At 38.7% G+C, this 21,763-nt stretch overlaps 1 long non-coding RNA gene across 1 annotated transcript; it reads right to left on the bottom strand.

Annotated features, from left to right (window-relative positions):
- Positions 1-1,001: 1,001 nt before the first annotated feature.
- LOC104910832 lies at positions 1,002-19,779 on the bottom strand. The gene is made up of 3 exons (XR_004159700.1): positions 19,528-19,779; positions 4,978-5,057; positions 1,002-1,154 (listed from the first exon to the last, which is right to left on the bottom strand). It is a non-coding gene; the product is annotated as an uncharacterized LOC104910832 (long non-coding RNA).
- Between the last annotated feature and the right edge of the window lie 1,984 nt (positions 19,780-21,763).

Below are 21,763 nucleotides of genomic sequence, written 5' to 3'. Positions count from 1 at the left end.
AGCCCCGCTCCGAGGCCGCAGGGATTGGCCTGTGCGGAGGGAGGGATGGGGTGGTCCAGAGCGCGCTGCTGAATAACTTAAGCGAATAGCCGTGAGCCCCGGGGAGGCGGGGGGTTTCTGTGCTGCTTAGGGGGCCGTGGTCAGGTGCGCTGCCAGAGGGAGGTCAGCGCTTCCAGCTCTTCGTTCCGCAGGTGCCTATTTGCAAACATGCATCGAAATGCTGAGAGTTAAGCTGCGCCTTCCAGTTGGCAACGCGTGTGCCTCAGACTAGTACTAAGTACGTCTGGGAATTATTCCCAGATGTCTGCAGTCTGTAGTGGTGTAAATCTGCACTCTCTCCACTGCTAACGTGCCACTTACCTCACAACTACCTCGTAGCTCCCAAAGACACAAGTAATACCATAAAGCACAGCAGGTTTGAAGGCAGACCGTAATGTAGAAACTTGGAGGTGTCATAGAATCGTTACATCTGGAAATGACCACTAAGATCACCTGGTCCAACCACCATCCCATCCCCACCGTGCCCACTATCCATGCCCCTCAGTGCCACACCTACACAATTCTTGAACACCTCCAGGGACAGTGACTCCTCTGCATTCCTGGGCAGCCTGTGCCAATGCATCACCAATTTCTGAGGAGAAATTGTTCCCAATATCCAACCTGAGTCTTTGTCCATCCTTTGTCCTCACCACACATCGAGTAAAGCAGCACTTGAACAGAAAGCCAGGTGGTCCTTATTAATATCTGAAGTAATTGTTCATATTGAGAAACATTTGCACAGACAGATAACACAAACAACACTTCTAACCTTTTTGAATGGTCACAAACAGTAAAAGAGGCAAACTAGGAGAACTGAGCCTCTAAAATGTATGGAGTGCATTTGAGATGAATCAGTATCTGTATTTTATATAGTTTCATTTAACACAATACAGTGGGAGCAGCTCACTGCAGTTGACACTCAAATGCCAATAATATGGCTTTATGTGTGTAACACGTTCATTATTTCTCACCTTAACATGCTGACATAATGGCAAATACGCTGATAGAGGAGTTGAGGCATTCACTTACCATTTTTTTCTTCACCTCATCATTTTGTTTCATCCCCCCATTGCTTTGTTGCTTGTTCTCCATTCTGTTACTTTGTAAACTGATAGCTGAGAAGGAAAAGAGGGAAAACTGTGTGAATGCTTCTGCAAAGGATGGGTCTATTTATTCAGTGCCCTGTCAAGAAAATTTCTCTCTACTCATCACCACATGTGCTTCAACAGTGTTAAAAGGCATTTTAATAATCACTTATTAATAAACTAATCTGATTTCTGTAGTTTCAGGTAGGGTGGATTATCTGTTATTTACACTGTGCTTCATGTCATGGTCTTGGGCAGTTCATCAATCTGTTCAGTTTGTCCTGAATATGGATTATGGATTCTTCTGCATCAACATCTCAAGGATATCTTTGATCTTCAAATATTAATGTATATATAAATGGTAATGATAGATCCTGTCTTGAATGCAAGGTGTTTGTTAGACAGGAGTTTAAAAGACAGTGAGCTATGATACACAAGGACTAACAGTCAATTTAGAGAAAGAGGAGGTTGAAGCAGAAGTTATGTTCAGATCCTCGTGCATACAGGAGGTTTTCTAAGAAGAGACCCTGTCTAACAGAAGAAATACCATAGGCAGTGCTGGGGCCATTATGTCTGAATGGTTCCAAGAAATCAGGCTGAGTTTTAAGGTAAGAGGAAATAGGAAAGTGTCTGCATTGTCTAATCACTGAAGCCAGAAAAATTACTGTCTTCCTTCTTCACCTCCCAGTGCAATCAATATTGAAAGCCTACAAACAAATCTTTCCCCTCTGCTGCATAGGGCTTTAGTCAGTTGCTGCTAAATTTTTTTAAGAGAGTTTTCATGGTGAAAACTTTTCACTTTATAAAAGATATACTTAATCTTACCACTGGATATTTCACATGTTCCATGCCATGTTTAACAAGAATACCAAAAGTAATCCATCAGTATTCCTCTCTGCAGCACCCACATGCTATTTATTTTTTTCACATTTAAGGCAGATAATTAAGTTGATGATGTGTTAAATGTTACACTTCTGACAGAGTGCCAACAGAGCATCATCTAACTGGAAATTAAGAGCTTACTGGATGGAGAGTATATGGGGCATAACACTGAAACAGGAACAGCATGGGCTCAGTCATAATCTGTCGGGTAAACATCTAAGGAGAAATGTTAATCTCACAGCTACACCACCAGCAAAGATAGATAACTTGTGTCTTCTTTTCATGGCCACATATTTATATGGCTGAATTGTCTTAACCTCCTGTTCTCTGAGTAATCTTTATAACATTTATAACATTTCTGGCTTGTCAGAAAGCCAGCAATAGCTGACTATGCTCCATTTGCAGAGGTGTTCAGATCAAACTGTCCCTCCTGTATTTTAGGTACCTCTAGTTTCACAACTTACCATAAATACCCAGTGGCCTGTGAGACACATCCAATGTGATATAGAAATTAAGAAATCCAGACTGGAGAGGGAGTATAGATCACTGAAACCCTTTGTGGGTTTGCAAGTGTTCCTTCTGCAGTCTCACTGATTTGTTTGCAGGGGAGAGATGTGGGGTTAGAGCAAGTAGAAACAAGATCTTCTGACTGCAGCATCTCACAGCATCTATAGGAGTGACATTCTGCTTGGGAAAATGAATATCTGGAGGTTGCACTGCTGCTGCCGATTGACATTCACTGAAATGCTTTAACAGATGGGGGAAATATGCATTCTGTCTCTGGCAGTTCATGTTGCTAGTGCAGGAGAAATTACTTAAGATATATATCCAGAAACATTGTCTTATTTTTTTGTTGTGGAGTATGGAACAATAGGTCTCTCCTCCCCCCAGTTTGTATAGTTAGTTGAGAGGTGACCAAAAAAATCAGGACAGTGCACTTACATCAGGTCTTGCAGCTCCTTCAGAGCTACATTTTGTTTGCCTACACATCCAGCAGTTAATTTACAAAAGTATATGTTGAGTTAATTAAAATCCAAACTGATTTCTGTGATTTGTTAGCCTTGAATGCTGAGACCCTAGGATGTCTCAGCAGCTCATAGAGTGGGAGCATTATGGATGGCAGAGCAAACTAAACAGAGAGAGGTATGAATAAGCTTACTCTAAGCTAGGTTTCAGGCACAACAGAAGCAAGCTTCAGGCAATTCATCTGCAAGTTAGAAAGTTATGGTAACAAAATTCCTCTTGATGGACATGCATCACTTCCACATCTGTCTCCTGCGCACAAAATAGACAACCTCTATTAAAATATTATGTGTGAGTCAACACTGTAGTGCCACACACAGAGAAAATGTGGAAGTCAGAAGAGCTGCTTACAGCTGATGAATTTTTAGACTTCCTAGAGTAAGCCTTTTTCAGGTATAGAACAGAATATCTTGATTTCTTTTAAAAATGGGGAGAACAAGCTCTTTCAGAGAGAGAACACTGAAATACAGTGCCAATCATAAAGGTTTGGTATAAAATGTTGGTATAAAAATAACACTAATCGACTTAGTAACTCCTATTGTACCATGTAACAATCCAGTTGTGGGAACTAGATCTTTAAGGTGCCCTCCAACCTAAGCCATTCTATGATAGACTGTGTCTAATGATTGTATCTCACTTTGCAAACATCTCTTTTTGTGAGGGTTTCTTCTTCCCCCTTTGCTTGTTCTCTTATTTGAAAGGTAAAATTTCCCAACTTGAGTGCTTTTGTTCCCTATGCACTCTACTGAATATAAGAGGAGGATTCAGAAGACTAATTTTTATTATTATTATTATTATTTAATTCAGATCTAAAACTCTTGTAAAAGAGCATAGAGGGGAGAAGCTTAAATCTCACTCCTTCACCTACCTTGTGTGCTTTAAAGCTACTGGTGCTAATTTTTCCTTGCAACTTACAGCCAGAATCCTCTATGGCTGAGCACTTGCACCTCTCAAGAAAGGAGCCATCCTTGCAAAGTAATGGACTTAAACTCAGCACTTCCCTGTGCTCCCAGCTATGCATATCCAACACTGGTCTATGACATCTACTTCTACAAGTCTGTTCCTTTTCTACTGAAAATTGCACATACGTACTCATACAAAAGAAATCTACCACTGATTATCAAAAATGTTGATTGAATACAGCAGGGGTTAACAAGGGTAAATGATAGGTTTTGACACCCAAATCAGGAACAATTTATGTGTTAGATTCTCATAGCTGCCAACTATCTGAGTAAAATACGTTTATGGAATTTCATTTATAACGAGGGTTTATTTTCTCAAGTAGTGTTGTTAAGATAGATCTATTCTTGTGCAACTGAGATCGTGCTTCTCGTACTGTTTGCATAAAAGGTCAAATGGTCTCAATATTAAAGAGTCATCTGGAGTCAGGCGTGGCATGACTTCAACGTGGCACAGAGCATTCCTATGGTACTGAACCATTTAGCAAGAGTTAATCTGCAGGACAGATACTGTAGACACGCCAGCTTCCAGAAATACTTGTTCTCTTAAGTAATTAATTGATACAGTGTTACAAAGCTCGTATAGCTCTTTCATCTCCAATATCCCTGTCAGTCCTGAAGTGTTTACAATGTGGTTATTTCTATATCTCGGTTTCAGCATTCCAGACTAATCGTAAGATGGTCTTTATTGAGAAAACGAAAAATTTAATTTCTATTTCAAATTAAGTCTGGCTTTTTAATATATAAATTAATGGAACATTTAAAGCTATGATCTGTAGAAATCTATTACCAAGGAGAAGACAGATTGTGGAGTTAATGACTGCTCATTCAGATGCTAAATACTTGTCTAACACAGGAAACCATTTGTTTAGACATTTCAAGAAATTGGTTTGTGTGCAGATAAAGCTATCCCTCTGTGCCCACATCAAACCCGTTGCCAAACTGAAGTTGCTCCAAGCTACCCACTTCAACGTCTAGGCATTACTTACCACTTATCCAAAGTACTCTTCCCTCTCAGTGCTCTCCAGCGTTCAGTCTGTTCAGAAGGTTGTTACAGCAGTCCTCCTCTCTGAAATAAGGACACTTAAATTATTGAACAATCCATAGTGGCAGCTTTAGCTTTTTTATACCTTTTCAGAATGAATAAATAATTAACAGTAATTAGAAAAAATAGTAAAATGCTTAAGCTGGAATTTGTGCAATAAATCTTTTCTAACCAGTAGAAAATGAGCTGCCTTTTATGGCTGCAATACTACACAAGAGGTCTTTGTTTCTGCTGCTGCATAACGTTAAAAAGCTTTACTTCCCACATTTGAACCAATAGATATTTGAAATGCAAGTGCCTGAGGCTAGGACCTGCATTTGTGTACTCTTGCTTATTTACGTATGGCCTGGTTCAGGAACACCCACAGCATTCCATGTGCTCTAAATGGCTTTTAATAGCGATGTGTTGGGTCAGTACTTATGTATGTAGGAGTGCATAGTACTGGCTGGGAGTCATCTCTTTACAGGGTTTTCAAAGGTTGGAGACAAAACATACTGTACAGTAACAAAAAAATACAGTAGCTTGTAAAAAGATTTAACTTTATTATTGTTCTGGCTTTGTGCCACAGATAGGAACTTTGTATCAATGTTGGTTTAAGTGCTAAACAAAACATGGGTGAGAACAAGGCTGTAACAGTTTGCTCTTTGCTGTCAGATCCGCATATCCCAAAGATAAGTGTAGATAAGAACACTGTTAAGTATGAGGAGGTGTGCTGCGTTTTGGCTTTTCCATGTTAGCATGTGTATTGCTTACTCTGAAAATCCTATGCACATTACGTTAGGCTCATCAGCATTTCCTCAAGGATATTGATAGCTAGTTTAATTGGGTTATCAGTATGCTTGCGGATGCTAAACTATCCAAGATGCACTAGGCAGAGAGGCACCAGTTGGCTGAAATTGTGAACTCTGGATGGGATTGGAAGTAACGTTGTTCAATTTGTTATTGGTGGTATCTGGTTTCTATTTCAGTTATCATTATTCTGGCTGCTTTCATAGATCTCTTTTGACCCTGTTGAGTAAATCTCAATAAAAGGAATAAAAACATTTTCTCAAAAGATAGTGCCATTCATTTTGCTTCAGATAAACATGGGTGTCCTTCTCCAGCTACAAGATGCTGTTGTGAAAACATCATTTTTTTGGGGTGAGGAAAGAAGTTCTTTGAAGTATTTCCTAGCAGATTTTATCTAGAAGTATCATTAATCTTGGCATCCAGTATCTTAATTTTAAGAGGAAAAAAAAAGTCTTGTAACTTAACCTTTTGTAACATAGATGTTATGATGATTATGAGGAAATAGGAGATTCCTTTCATCAGTATCTGGAATGAGAATGAGGGAGCAAATGAGGTTTGAATGACTCTTGTATCTTAGATATGAGTGACAGAAGATACCATCCAGGTTTATGCACACCTAATTTACAGTTTATGCTGTCTATATTTTAACCGAAATCTTCTTAACTTTTAAACTAATCCAAAGTGGTTAAGCTGTAGCAGTTTAACAATATACAGTCCAGATGTGCTACTTCTTAATAGCACCCCTCATTTGTGGCAAGGTCGCGTTGCTCAGCATGTCCCATGATTCACATAAGGACAGTAAAATAAGTAGGCCATAAAGCTGGCACTGCTACGCTACAAAAGCAGTTCATGTGGCTTTATAAGCTTTGGAAAGGCGTGCCAGTTGACAAAACATGAGTTTTATTATGATGGAAGAGCAGCCCACTGTGCTAGAACTAATCCTGTCAGACTAAACAAAACTACTTACTTGATCCAAGTTTTCCCAAGTTTTAGGTCCGAGTTTATGAATTTGGCATATGTCTACTCGGCTAAGAACACAAAGAAACCAACTCAAGGGCAATTTATACAGATAGAACCAAGAAACAGGACAAATGAACAAGAATTGCTTTGTTAGATAGCACACAAAAAATAGGCATTTTTATTTTAAATTGAAATTATAAACAAAAGAAAAAGACATCTTTACAAACAAGCTTAAGTGAGAAGCTCACCAACTGAATATTCTGGGAAGTAAAATTTTAATTTCACATTCAGTAAGAATTTTTTCAATGTTATGAACTTAGAAATAGAAATGTCAAAAAATAAATAACTAGAGAATATAGCATATTTGTAGCTACACGTGAATACTTGTTCAGACGTAAAAATGTGATTCATTTCCATGCAGGTGAGCCTATTCACAAATTCAGTCTCAGATAAGTAAACCAAACCGATGCTCAGATTTCAGTCCTTCTCCTTGATGTGTCAAAGAGCAGAATACAGTTTAGCTAAAACAACAACAACTGCAAGAACAACAAAATCAACAATAAATATATAAACATATGGAGTAGTTTGAAAGATTCTGAACTAATTATTCCATATTACTGACTTGGATCAGCTACAGCAGAGTATTTCTCAGTTCTTTGAAGGAAAATGCGGTTAATAATTTCCCTTGGCTATGTTGGTCATTAGCTTTCTTTTAACAGTTTTCTCTTATTCACACATGCAAATCTCTTATGGCATCATTTAGGAAAAAAATCTAATGAACAGTGGGTTTAATGTTATTGTTACATTACGGTTATTTCCAGCATTATCTTCCATGCAAATGAAAGCTAGTTAAATCTTCGCCAAGTTATTTCCAATGAGGTCAGCCTGGCTTCCACCTACCATTTAGTAAATGTTAAATTAAATATTGACAAGTAGAAGCTTTTCTACTGTAAGGTCATGCCCTGAGTTAAGACCAGTGTTGCTCCTGGGTGTATGTTCTTTCCAGGTGAATAGGAAATATCCTAAATGTAGCTCTTGCTAAAAAATCAGGACTACGCTCCAAAATAAAGTCTTTCTAGGGTAGGAATTTGGAGCTCAGTACTAAAGAAGACAGAATACCCCTCATCTGAGGGTTTTTCCATTAAATTTCAGAACATATCTTCAGAACTCCCAAAACTGAAATGTTTGAGCAGCTTATTTTACCTTTATTGATGCTGTAAGTGAGGGAACTTCTGCTCTGCAAAGCACTGAAGGCTTGAGCTTCCCTCCTCTCTGAGGAAGCAGTAGCATATGCGTCCAATAGGCAGGGGAAGACTTTACACATCTTTGATTGAGGCCTCGTTATAGTCACCCAAGAGCAGGCAAACAACTATGTAAAAGAGTTTTCCAACCAGGAATGTAAAAATTCTTGTTACATTTAGGAATTGTTTCCTACTCCCCTTAAGACCTTTGGAGGAGAGCTAATGATCTTTTTGAAAGATTGTTCAAACTACTAATACTCTAAAACACAAGGTCCTTCCAGATGAAGCTCCATGTTCTGACGTACACAAAAAAATCATCCTTTTTGATTGACTTCTTCCAGCCTTAAATATCACTCATGACCTCTGTGGAAGGGGAAATAAAGCAAAATGTCTTTGCATGCATTGCATCCTCAGCCAGTCTTCAGCTTGTTCAGAACTTGGATTGCAGGGCTCATTCTTCAGCCCTCTGGGAGCCACAGGCCACTACTGGAGCCGAGTCCAAGAATTCCTTGCACTGCTGAATGTGCATAAAAGGAGGCAGAGCAAGCCCAGAGTAGAAATATCTACTTGTGTTGCTTTTGTGTGAAAGTCAGTCCTGGAAATCAAGCTAGGAAAATAAACTTTGCCAGCCTTCACCCTATCCAACCTGCCCAGTTATTTTAAGTAGTCCCAAATCCCAGTTTGGCTTTAAGTGATCAGATTTTTCAGCTTGTTTAGCTGTAGTTTTAGGCCTCATATCTAGCTTTTCCTTGTCCAGAGACTAAAAACAACGCAAGGATATTTGTGTAACAAGTTAGTCTCTGCACAAATTCATGAAACCTGGCAAGCAGCAGCTCAACATTTGTTCTCTTTGCCAATTACCAAAACATTCCCTTCTAAAAGAGGACGACAGCGTGCTATAGGAATTGGCTTCAAAGTGTTATTACTCTCCTCTATGTAAGTAAAACTTTGTGTGTAAATATAGTACAACTTAGTATGTTGTGAACATAGTGTTTTTGTCTCACTTTGAGAAATGAGTGGGTGATAGAATGAGTGAGTTGAGTCCTACTTCCCTCCCAACACTCCTCCTCCTATCTTTGACTTTGATTTCCAGAGGCATTTAAGCATCTTTTTTTGCGGCTTTAAAAACATTGCAAAAATATTTTGTCACACTCAGTAAGTCTCAATTACATGAATGTGAAAGCCCCTTACATTTCTACGTGTTGTGAAATTATGGAGAAACTCAGGAGTGAAGTGCCTGCTTTGCATTTCAAAGGCAAGTGGGGTCAAAGTCTGTTAGTTATTACTATTTCCAAACATTCTCCGTCAGGGCTCTGAGCACATAATACGTTCTGGGCTCAGGGCCAGCATGGTTGATGGGTGCAGGCATTGTAGGCACCCATCCATGAGGAGAACCTCTGAGAACTGATATGTAGTGAGAAGCCACACAGGAGATTCCCCCTTCCACCTTCATTCCTGATGGCATGGTGATTCCTGATGGCATGGGAACAGCTATTGTCCTCAGTCCAGGATAAGCTGACCCCAACTGTTGTCTTCACTAGCGAGTTTTAACCTTGCAGCTAAGCTACAGACCAGCCTCATAACCATGCAGTCATCTGTAGATTGCTGGGCTGTGTCTGGTCCTGGATGCTGTGATCATCAGCCTGTTGATGACTTGTTGACTTCAGTTTCTTAGGCCTGCCACTTCACCAGAAGGCGTCTGCTGTCCTGGGCTCTTGGCTGAACCTAGCCACTGCCATCAGATAGTTTCTGCTCTCTGTGCTCCTTGCTGTCCTTTATCTACAGCCCATGGCTGCTGGAGTCTAACCTACTGGCCCTCCTGACCATGATTCTGTGCCCTCATCCCTTTCTACCCTGACAATGCCTTTCTCCATAGTTGTTTCCCCAAATCCAACACCAGTGAAGAATCCTAGAATGGTTTGGACTGGAAGGGACCTTGAAAACAATCTAGTTCCAATTCCCCTGCCATAGGCAAGAACATCTCTCACTAGACCAGACTGCTGAAATCCGATCTAACCTGGATATTTCCAGAGATGAGGCATCCACAACTTCTCCAGGCAGCTATGCCAGTGCCTATCCAACCTCTGGGTAAATAATTTCTTTCTACTCTCTAATGTAAATATCTTTTCTCTTAGTTTAAAACCATTACCCCTTGTCCTATTACTACAGTTCTCAACAAAGTGTTCCACCACAGCTTTCCTGTAGGCCTTGTATGTATTTGGAAGGCAGCTTGTTTTAAGGCCTCCCATTACAGCTATCATCTGCTAACTGAAAAACACAGACAGCAGCAGGACAAAGCTTGTTTTAAAGATAACAATGAAAACAAAGTTATATTACCTAACATACATCAAAGGCACCATATATAGTAATTCAGATGTCATGAAGACCTGCAAACCAACAAAGGAAGAACCAAGGACTGGCGATGTATATGACTGTCCTCCACCCTCCCAGTCAGGGTAAAACCATCAACCTTAGGACCCAGAGGAGTGGGGGAAAAGGTAAGGCTCTTAAAATCCCAATTATACTAACAATAAACATGCAATTGTTCATAAATTCTGTACTAACAATAAATTCTTAGCACATCTAAGTTGTTCTTCCTCTTCACCCATAAGCAGTATCTTGAGCCTAACAATATTTTCACTTCATGCTTTCATTTCCAGAGTCACTTGAACTGTAATCTCTAAAAAGGAAAGTGGATGACAATACAGACATTTAAAATAGTGTTTTTATTTGTCATATGTGGAATTCTATTGGCTGGTTAAGTCTAGTATGGGCAGAAAGAATTCTCTATAAAAAGATTTGCTTCTATTTGCAAGCAAGTTGCAATGAAATTTTTCTGCAGTAAACTTAAATGTCAGTTTTCAATCAAAATGGTAAGTAATACTTCTTAACCTTAAGTAATTTACTTAACTTCTTGTGTAATTTGTGCAAATAATTACCTAAACAGGATAAAATATTCTAGGAAGACATTTGAAATTTATTTCACAGTGACTTCAAATGAATAAGACATCTTTGTATTCAGCTTATGGAATAACAAGGATTGAATTAAGTCCATTATTTTGCATCCATACTTATCCTGCAGAGAGGAAGTGTAATCTGTGACAGGCTCTATTTCACGCAAGGTTTAGCTGAGCATATCTGCAGCAGTGGAACACAAGGTTGTGTGTAACTTTTCACGAATAACTTCTCACCAGTTCAAATCCTCAGTGAAATAGTCCCTATATACTATTTCTTTTGCTCTCCCTGTCGTGGTACTTTTACTGCAGCGGTTAGATTACAACTTCATAGTTAAGGGGAGGAAGAAAATAAAAGAAAAAAAAAGCCTACAGAAGGACTTTTACAGTGTTTCAGATTGCACTGTTACACACACTGATTACTGATGTTGAAGGAAGCGCACCAGAGGAGGTTCTTAAATTCCACTGAAATGTCTAATGCATTTGGCAAATGGATCTCTTTCAGAGAGAAAATTGTTTGGCTTTTAATGGAATAAACTTCCAATGTACAGCTTCTCAGATAAAAGAAATCATCAAGTTATTATCTGCACAGCACCCTGTGATAGTCCCACAACTGCCTTTTGGCTTGATGCTGACAGCTATCATATCAGGTTCCTTTCGTCTCTTCTGCCTCACACACGCTCAAATATTTCCCACAGTGGCTGTTGACTTCAAATACTGGCTTCTAAGTTCAATCAGACTTGATCTCTGCCCAATCTTGCTGCAAAAGATTTGCAGTTTGAGCAAGCTACAGTATTATTATCTAATAAAATGTGTAAACTAATATGAAAGAAAAATATTATTTAATGATTTGCCTCAACTGATATCAGTGTTCTTCACTAGATTATCAGAAAGACCCAGATCATTTCACAGGATTCAAATTTTATTGCCGAGTATACTAAAATGATGCGACAGTGACTGACTTATATCTGAGTGACTAAAGCCATATATTTTGAAAACCCAGGAAGGAGGCTACTATACTGTATACTGTTGTTTCCAGCAACATTACTTTCATGACAAGACTTACACTGTTAATTAATAAAACAAACCTGAGAACAGAAACAGGAATCTACAAGTAGTAGACACTAGTCCTTAAGGAAGAATGTATGCAGTGGTGGACTTATTTCCCAAGTACTGAGATACGTAATCGTTAACTGGGTTTTTAGTATAGATTGCCTTAACTCATGGCTGTAAAGAAAGCCAAGGTTCTTATGTGACCAGATCTATGAAGCATAATTTAAACTTCCAGACCAAGAGAAGGTACAACAAGATACAAGTTACACAAGTGCTAAAACACTAGGCATTGGTCATATTATTGACTTTAATTACTTCTGCAAAGTTAATTTCAACACACGTTGAAGCAGTACACAATGCCACCATTATTTGCAACATGTATTGCTCAGTCTAATCTGAGTTACTTTGAAAAGCGGAGCAGATGTGAGAACAGCTTTTGCTTAACAGACTCCTCTGGGTAGTCAAACCTAATACTGATTGCAGACAGTTGTAGAAAGACACTTTCTGCTTTACGTGGTAGATGAGCCCATTTGTTCATGCAGACAAATAAATGTAGAAAAGTAAATCTCAGCATTTACACTGTGACAAACTGACTGGTAGAAATTTTAATTTGGGAAGACATTGAATCTACTCTGGTTCCCTGAAGCAGAAAAGCAGAGCATTAGAATAAATCTTAAGAAGAGCCTCTGTGTTGTTACAGATCCAGACTGCAGTAAGCAATATGTTCCACTCTAGATATTTCCTCTCACAGAATCATAATGGCTTAGGTTGGAAGGGACCTCAAGGATCATTAAACTCCAACCACCCTGCCATGTGCAGGGCCACCAACCTCCACATCATAGAAAGTAGGTCCAAATCCCTTTATTTTTCCTCACCTTTATCTCCAGCTTCCCAAAATTGCTAGAATCGTGATTCTTGTTTAAGTATTTACTTCCTTTTCAGAACGGTTTTAATTGAAGTTCTCGCTTCTCACTCCCATTTTGTTTGACAATTTCTTACACTGTTTCTTCTTCAGTTGAGTTATAGCAGTTCATCAACAGCTATAGGTGGAGTCTGGCAGTTCTTGGCTATCTATACTTGAAGTCTGGGAACGGAAAGTATTTTAAATATGTGAAAGTCTATAGATTCTTTTACTACCCTGCTTTTGTAGTGGAGTAATACCACCCAGGGTGTTAAATATCATGTGTCCATCATGCCTGCTTTGTTTTCCTCCCCAGACAAAACCTTTGAGAGAACTGAATGTACAGTTGACTTTCAGAGTAATTTTGTTTATTGACGTTGCTCAACAATGACTTTGGCACATCAGGTGTGTAAGGCATGCTCCTGAGCCCCATAGAGTGCATATACACATATATAGAATTATAGAATCACCAAGGTTGGAAAAGACCCTCAAGATCAGCCAGTCCAACCGTCCACCGGTCACCAACAGTTCTCACTAAACCATGTCCCTCAACACAACATCCAAACATTCTTTGAACACCTCCAGGGTCGGTGACTCCACCACCTCCTTGGGCGGCCCATTCCACTGCCTGACCACTCTTTCAGAAAAGTAGTATTTCCTAACGTCCAGCCCAAATCTCCCCTGGTGCAGCCTGAAGTCATTCCCTCTTGTCCTATCACTAGTTACACGAGAGAAGAGGCCGACCACCAGCTCACTGCTGAATCTCCCTTCAGGTAGTTATAGAGAGCAATAGATGTATATAATAAAATAATCTCAATTAGTGAGAATAGGTCTGGTCTAAAAACAGCTCAGCCAGTCAGGGAAATGTAAGCAGCCAAATATGGCAAATGTCTTGCAGGAACTTCTGAAAATTTTAAGCAATACATACAGTCAATACTTCTCTGATCTTATGCTCATTTTCTCCTTGTCATCCCCACTCCACTGTTAGTTAAATTCTGAACACGTCCCCAGCAAGACTGATAAATAACAAAAATCAGCTCAATGGATGTGGAAGTGTAAAACTGCTTAGTGATCTTCCATAATGTTATGGATCAACTGATGAGATGAAGACAATTTATTAATTCTATCCCTGAGTTGTCTGCATGGTGTTTAAACTTCAAACCAAACAGTGTAAAATGTGCAAGAGTGTTTCAAAGAAAGACCAATAACAAATACCCTCTCCATGTTTTAATTACTGATTACCAACAAACAGTATGACATTTAAACAGAACCAAAGACTGTTTTATCAGCTGTGCCAGAACAAGATGATAATCTACAAGCAAACATGTTAATGTCACAGCAATCATATTTTCCAACTTTGTACTCAAGATCCTAAGAACTGTAGAGAGAAAAGACACAAAGGAGGGAAACATCACTAATTTGTCTAAACTGAACTTCAAGATCATGTTTCACTACTTAGTATGAACTGTGTTCTCTATCCCCAAATTTTATCCTAACTTCAGTCAATTCTCAAACAGTTAACAGCAGCAGGAGAATTGTCTGGCTATTTCACTGGGCTGTAAAGCATAACTCAGGCAAGCCTGAACAGTAGAAAACTAAATTGTCTAATAATCATTGTTTCAAAAGAGACATGTAGCTTCTAGATAGCCTGCCAGGAACAGCTATCTAGCATGCCAGAATAACATGGACAGAATTTAATGTAGCCACTGTTTCACCTGTATGAATTCTTACTGTGTCAAAGAAAATTATACCTGCCATCATAAATGCTTATGCTTTAGGAGAGCACACATGTCAGATGCCATAGGTATATATATGTTCTTCATGTGGAATACTCTGCATAAGTGTAACTCCTTGAGGTAGTTCAGTGCATAAATGTTCTATCTTGCAGATTTGATAGATTTCATACTTCTTTTGAAACAGAAATTTGGAAGATGTTATTTCTTCCATTTCGTCTCCAGCTGCTGTTCTACTACTGCCTTTCCCCATTCAACCTCTCACACCATTTGAACTCAAACCACAGAGCTCATTCCTGAAGCTGCTAACCCAGTCTCAGCTTCTCTTACCTCTCTGCAGGACTGGCCATGATGCTCAGTTCTGCCCACAGCCCCCACATCTCCATGACTTTGTCATTTAGTCATTTTGATTAATACTTATTTTCCTTTACATACAAAGAAAAAGCACAACAACCCATGGCATGCAATTGTTGCAGACTTGATTTTGTTCAAAGCTTTAACTGGTTTTAACCCTTCAGTTCCTTTTTGTGAATAGGAAATACTGCCCTAGTTGTAGTAAAGAACACAGCGTGTCGTTCTTCACATTTCTTTTTTAGAGACATCACCTGTGCTCACACTTCACCCCAAAATCTAGAACAGGAAATACTAATGCCAAACACTATTAATCACATCAGACTCCATGGCATTCAAACCTCATCAAGTGACCTCTATCCTGACCTACAATGATTGATTAAAGCTTAAGATCCTCTGTGGGATAAGAGATGCAAAGACAAGATAATCTCTCGGATGAGGTTAGATTGCAGCAAATTTACATTCACATCTTTGTTCTGACTCACACCTGCGCAAAGTCCCACAGGAGCCACAGCTCTCTCTGCCCAAATCAAGACTTGTCTGTATTATGCAAGTTCTTGGCTAACAGTGGATTTCTAGGACAGCAGATAAAATACGGTGCTATTCCCCATATCAACACTTCTCTGTTACAGCTGGCTGTATGCAAAAACTTAGACAAAACTCTGCATTTAGACACTGAACATCAAAACCCATCTTAATTCACTACCATTTCTAAACTAATGTTATTTTGCTTAGCAATACAGGTTGTTCCTAAAAAATTCTTGGTGATTAGAGTAGGGACTCTACAGATGTGAGTAGTGAAAGGCATAATGCGACAGCTTCAAGTAACTACAGAGACTGAGAAAAGACCTTACAGCTATTAATCACATACTGCTTCACCTCTTCTTCCAGTAGCTAAGGAGGGAGGAATCTGACTGGTACTTCCTTTTAAGTTTTTTTATCTACACGTTCTTTCATGTTTACAGGAATTACCTTGAAACACCAACAGCTCAGCAGACAAAATGTTTTTAATATATTTTATTCTCCTCCTCAAGGTTACTGTTAGGTGTTTTTGCATGAAATAGAACCACTCCATATCTGTAACAGTCTGAGATTACTCCAAACCTTTGTTAAGTGTAGAAGTTGATACTGAACTCTGGCAATACGAGTTCTGTGTTATGTTCTCACTATATCTGCTTCATTTGCTCAGGAGTTCCAATAAATTACTTCTTTGCTCTTCTGTAAAACATTTTGCTATCTGTTGAAGTTTGTACTGGAACAGCTTTCTATTATAGAATGAAGATTTTTCAGCTGAAAATCCAGATGTTGCCCAGTATTTCCTATTTATACTTCCATTTAAAATTAATTATGCAAAATAGTTTTATGACCACAAAAACCTCAAATCCTATATCTTGGCAAGTTGTAAATTAAGCAGCAGGATTAAAATAATGAATGTTTCTTCCTCACACTCCATGGTGCAACTGAAAGTCTGTCTACAATTATAGGAAGGGGATTTGACTACTCCCTAACTAAACAAATCTTTACGACTTTTCCTCCTTCTCATTGTATGCATTATTTGTTCAAAAAGTTTATTATCAATAAAAGTCAAGGATGAGTCAAAAGCTTCCTTGGTACACACACTTTAGCCCTGGGGTTAGGAATGAGGAACAACTTCTGGCTACTAACACAAAGCCATGAGAAGAACCAGTGCCCCTTGGTAAGATTTCTCTACAAGGGATAAAATGATTCATTACTTGCCCACTTTCCTCTCCTGCTCATGGGCCAGTTCAGTTTGAGTTAAAAGCCAGCAGTAATAATACATTCTTTTCAAGCAGTTTGAAATACAGCCTGGGATCAGAAGTAGGGAGTTCATTTCTATTTCAAATTTATCACTGTTTTTACAATAGGGAGGGACTGAATATTTATATTCAGCAATTTGATTTACAGTTTTATAAACTATGAAGCGATTTCAGTCTTTAAGGACTCACTGGGAAACATACACCCCTGAGGTATAATCCTCTGGCAATGGGTGGGAGCAACCATCTCATGCTTCTGCACAGCACTGCTTGTGGGAGTTTTATTTTGAAAAACAAACAAATCCAGATCATCAGAACTGAGCAGCAGATTCTCCAGTTCTTTGGTTTTCTCCTTACAGCCACCTTCTTCCTTTTCTTCTCTCCTCCTTCATTGCCAGGAGGAATGGAACAAATTACCCATAGCCTGAAGACCGATATTATTCTTCAATTCAGGGAGAAAAGGAACGGGTGAATAAGGAATGTGGTTGCCTTCACATGGGTGTTACTGGGAAAACTAACACTGGACTAGGTAGCTGAAAAGCATCAGGTCTTGTTGCTGAAGGAGCAAACAGAGCTGCATGCAGAAGCTGGCTGTCCTGCTTCAGTGGTACAGAACAAGGCAGGCAACCATCTCAAATGTCGGAGACTAATGTAAATGTTTGGATTTTAAACACATTTTTACACATACTTTATTACACATAACTACACTCACTATGACAGTCTAGCAACATGAAAGGAAAAGTACTCACTGCTAAATTAAGGGGCTTCACCTGCCTTCTTTCTTTGCACTTCATGACTGAGTGCACATGGAATTTCTACATATTCCAAATGGAACATTTTGGGAATGAAGCTGTTATGCAGAATTCCAAAACACTGGGGACAGCAGGTGAGATTGTTTCTAAACAGGTATGTAGAAACAAATACAGAAGTTGAAAATAAGCCCATAAGCAAGCCTACTGTCTCCTCTTCTGGAGTAGAGAGTTACTGCTTCCTACCTCTGAAGAGAAAGGGCCCTTGCAGAAGTAAGGCATATTATAGCCTAGGGGTACTGTTCATCTTAAAAATCTTGAAATGAAAACTTACTGCAAATTAACAAAATTTATTGAGAAGATGGGTTTGTTTTTCTGATCTTCTTGGCAGACATCAGGCAGTTAATGATCATTGCCTGCTTTATACACTGGGTACATAAGTAAAGGGCTGTTTTATGCAGCTTCCTTTGTTTTTCTTCTATCATGGGACTCAGGAGATAACAAATAAGAAATACAAGATCAGATCCTTAACTTAAGCCTTCAATACTCTTCAGTAGTCTTTTTTTTTAAAGCTAAACTAAAAGGAGAACAGCTTAAATCTGCAAGAAAATCTTTCTTCTGTGAAAGCCGCCTTCTAGCCTCAACATATGTAGAATACATAATAGAGAACTGGGCCCATTGGTTAAGAAATGTCTCATCATATGTACAATAAAATATACAGAATTAGATCCTGTGACTAAGACATGTCTTAATTACTTTGTCAGGGCTATATTGTACCAAGACGTTCAACCCTGCCTTCTAGTTGAGAAAACATCTTTCACAGTTTTAAGAATGTATTTTGATTTAAACCATACCCCGTAAGATCCAGTGGAGAGATTCTCATTAACTTACACAAACCACTCTTAAGTGCAATAGAGAAAGGATACAAGAGTTGTTCGTGCATCGCACATTTCTACACACATTACTACATACGTTAAGGAATCACCATACTGGCTCCTCTTCAGATTATATTATTGTAAGATTATTTCTCTGTATAATAATTAGAAGGCTTATTCCAAACCACAAGATGAAGACTCAGATTTTGTGCCAAAGATGTGAAACTTCCTCTGACTTTTTTTTTTTTTTTTTAAATTAATGAGTATTTTGCTCTACTTGGAGACAGAAGAAATTTGCAACAGAACCACAAATCAAGTTATCGTATGATATGATGTTTGCAGCAATTAAAAAAAAGCATTAGAGTCTTCTGCCTCTGAGAAGCTTAGTGGTTTTAGAACAATGCCTTTTGAATAAAAGGTGTATTACACGCATAGCTTTCTCTCAGAATCAGATTTCCCTTAAAAACAAACCTTTGGTCAAGTCAGCAAAAAGGATGAGATTAGGAAAGACAGCAACCCCTGCCTGCAAGTCAACTTTCAGTCAGTGCATTGCTGATGGAGGTGGGGAATGCATGCCAACTTTCTCCACTGGCTGAAAGATGCTAAAGCCTCAAGCACAGTAGCCAAATACCCTATAAAATGCATCTTGGTTCCTCAAGAAATGTCTTCCTCTCTCCAGCACTTCCATTTAATTCCCACACAAGGACAAGACCTTAGCACTGAGTTTCTAAGAAACGGAAGGAGCTGAGTGGTAACTAAGAAATAACATAGTCAGCAGGCAATGAGAAATTTACAGCACCTAAGCTGGCTTAATATTAACCACTTAAATGTAGTATATTACATGAGAGAAAAAAAGATCATTCTTTAAAGAAAATAAATGCATACTTTTTCTGTTTATTAGTTTTCCTGTCAATAGATTAATTTTACTTCAATTAAAGCCTCAGAAAGACAACAGCACTTGTCTTAGAAGGTCTTTCAGCTAGTAAATATAGAAGAATTCCCCATGATAGACATTAAAACACTAATAAAAATATACATGTATATATTTTATTATCTATGTATATCCTGTTCTGTAGTTGTCTTATTTTATTTATTTTTTTAATTTGACCTTACCTTGCAGAGAGCTGTGCAGGAGAAACAAGCTGAGTACCTGAAGAATAAGTTCACCTAAGTAATCTTGCATTTTATAGCTTCAGTCACGTGGATGGTAATAAATTAAAATCGAATTTGAATTCTGAATCCAGTTGGCTCTTCCAAGTTACTTTCAAATCACCTACCTGCAGCTCAGCCTTGGATTTGACCATCAGAGACTGACAACTTCCACTGAGGTGGTGCAATCCAAACAAAATGACTACACGCTACTTGAAGAGAGACTGATAGGGAACATGCTGTATTCACATTAGTGTCGCAAGGGTCTAAGTGTGCTTCCTCTAACATCTACCATATCTTCTGGCTTGGGTCCAGGGCACAGTAATAGCAGTGCCAGTAAGTCTTATGCATTATACACCCTTTTCCCCCCAAAGAGCCATTATAATTGATATTAAATATTTACATAGTAGTGCCTACAAGCCCCAGGATTAGAATTCTGCTTCGCTATCCAGAAGATAAGTAGTTTCTTGGTAGGGAGTGCAAGACATTTTGAGTGAAGAACATACGGTGAGAACAATAAATGGGAGAAGTCCCACTTATTCACAAGACAAAATTAAACCGCATCCTGTGGGACGCTCTGAGCCACCATGCTGAAGGGCTATTCTAAAACATGAAAGAAGTTAAAAATCAAAGTTAGCTCTGCTTTCATAAGATCAGTTTTGAATATTCCAATTCCATCTAAACCCTGCAGTGAATTAAACCTAATAGGCCAAATAAACCCCATATAATCCCACTAATCTGCAATCACCTGGTGACCATTTCACCAGCCTGGGGCTGGTTTTATAGGAGATAAGAGCAGAGAGTTCTCCAAGCTGGCTCAGGGACATGAGGCAGATTTAGCCACACCTGTGCACATCAGTTTAGTGGCCGTAGAGCTGCAGGTAGAGGAAAGGCGCAGCACAGAGACCAAGCTTCAGACCTCACCTTCCACACTGGTGCAGGAGTCTCAGCACTGTGCTCCTGCAGTCCCTGTAGAAGTATGCACAGTCAAGAAAAAATAGACTATGTATAGATTACACCACAATACATCTTAGGGAGAGTTTTCCTGTGAACACTGACAGAAAACTGATTATGATAACAAGCTAAGTTTAGCAAGTTGTTAAATCCACCCTGAATAAGTTAAACTGAGGTTAGATAAAGGCTGGGAGGATGCAGGCTGCAGATGAAGACAGCATAAGTATTCAGTTAATCTTTGACCACAAGAGACAGTGCTGATGCCTCCTATACCTGGAGGGCTTCTCTGAGGAATAGCTTGAGGGTTTAATCCAGGAACTAAAACTTGGATGTTTCACCTATTGAAATAAGAAAATCTATGAACTTTAGTATACACTCAAGTATACACGCAGTTCAGCCATATAGACTTATTCTCCATAAGGCAGAATTTAATGGACTGTTAGTACATCAAGGATAATAAATATTTTCTAGCGTTTGAAAGTGTTTATAATTTCTTAGCTATGTTTCTTTTCCGATCTAGAAAGCATATCCTGATGAATTTGAGTACTGGATATTAAGATATGTCTACCTTAACACACAAATGGAAGTAAATCCTAGAATCTGTTGTAATTCAAGACAATTGTAGTAGATATGATCAAAAAGAATCACATACATTAAATCTTTGTCTGAACTGTAAAACAAATATATATATATGTATGTATATATGTATATGTACATGTAGAGATAGTTTAACCATTATAAAGAAAAAGTATAAGTCAGAATGTAAGAAGTCTGGCCATCTGAGTTCTATATAGATCACAACCCATGCCAGCATGCTGTATGCTTGTAAGACTGAAAAAGAGCACAGAAAAGTCATCTACACATACCCTTCACAGATTAAGTCAGTATGCCTCAATTCAATACCTCAGCTTGTAAGCAAATGTATAAATATAGAGATTCAAAAAAATCTACAATATTAAATATAGTCTTTTACTTACTATGTCCTTAATTTAGGCTGATGCTCATTCATTCCCCTACACAATCTTCCAGTACATCAGTCTTTCCTCTTAAGTAATGCCAACTCTCTTTTATACTGCTTGTCCTCAGAGTGCTACTCCATCCTAAATTCAGATATACTGACTAATTAAGCAAAGCAGTTCAGCTGCATTCCCTCAGGTGTTTCTGGAAGGGAGGGACTCAACCTCCGTCTGAGAGGAAGTTTCATACCTGGTGGGATAAACAGACTAATTTCCTCTTTTTTTTTTTT

The sequence above is a fragment of the Meleagris gallopavo genome, chromosome 4 (assembly GCF_000146605.3).
Source record: "Meleagris gallopavo isolate NT-WF06-2002-E0010 breed Aviagen turkey brand Nicholas breeding stock chromosome 4, Turkey_5.1, whole genome shotgun sequence".
Taxonomy (NCBI): domain Eukaryota; kingdom Metazoa; phylum Chordata; class Aves; order Galliformes; family Phasianidae; genus Meleagris; species Meleagris gallopavo.
This window is presented reverse-complemented; position numbering and strand designations above follow the sequence as displayed.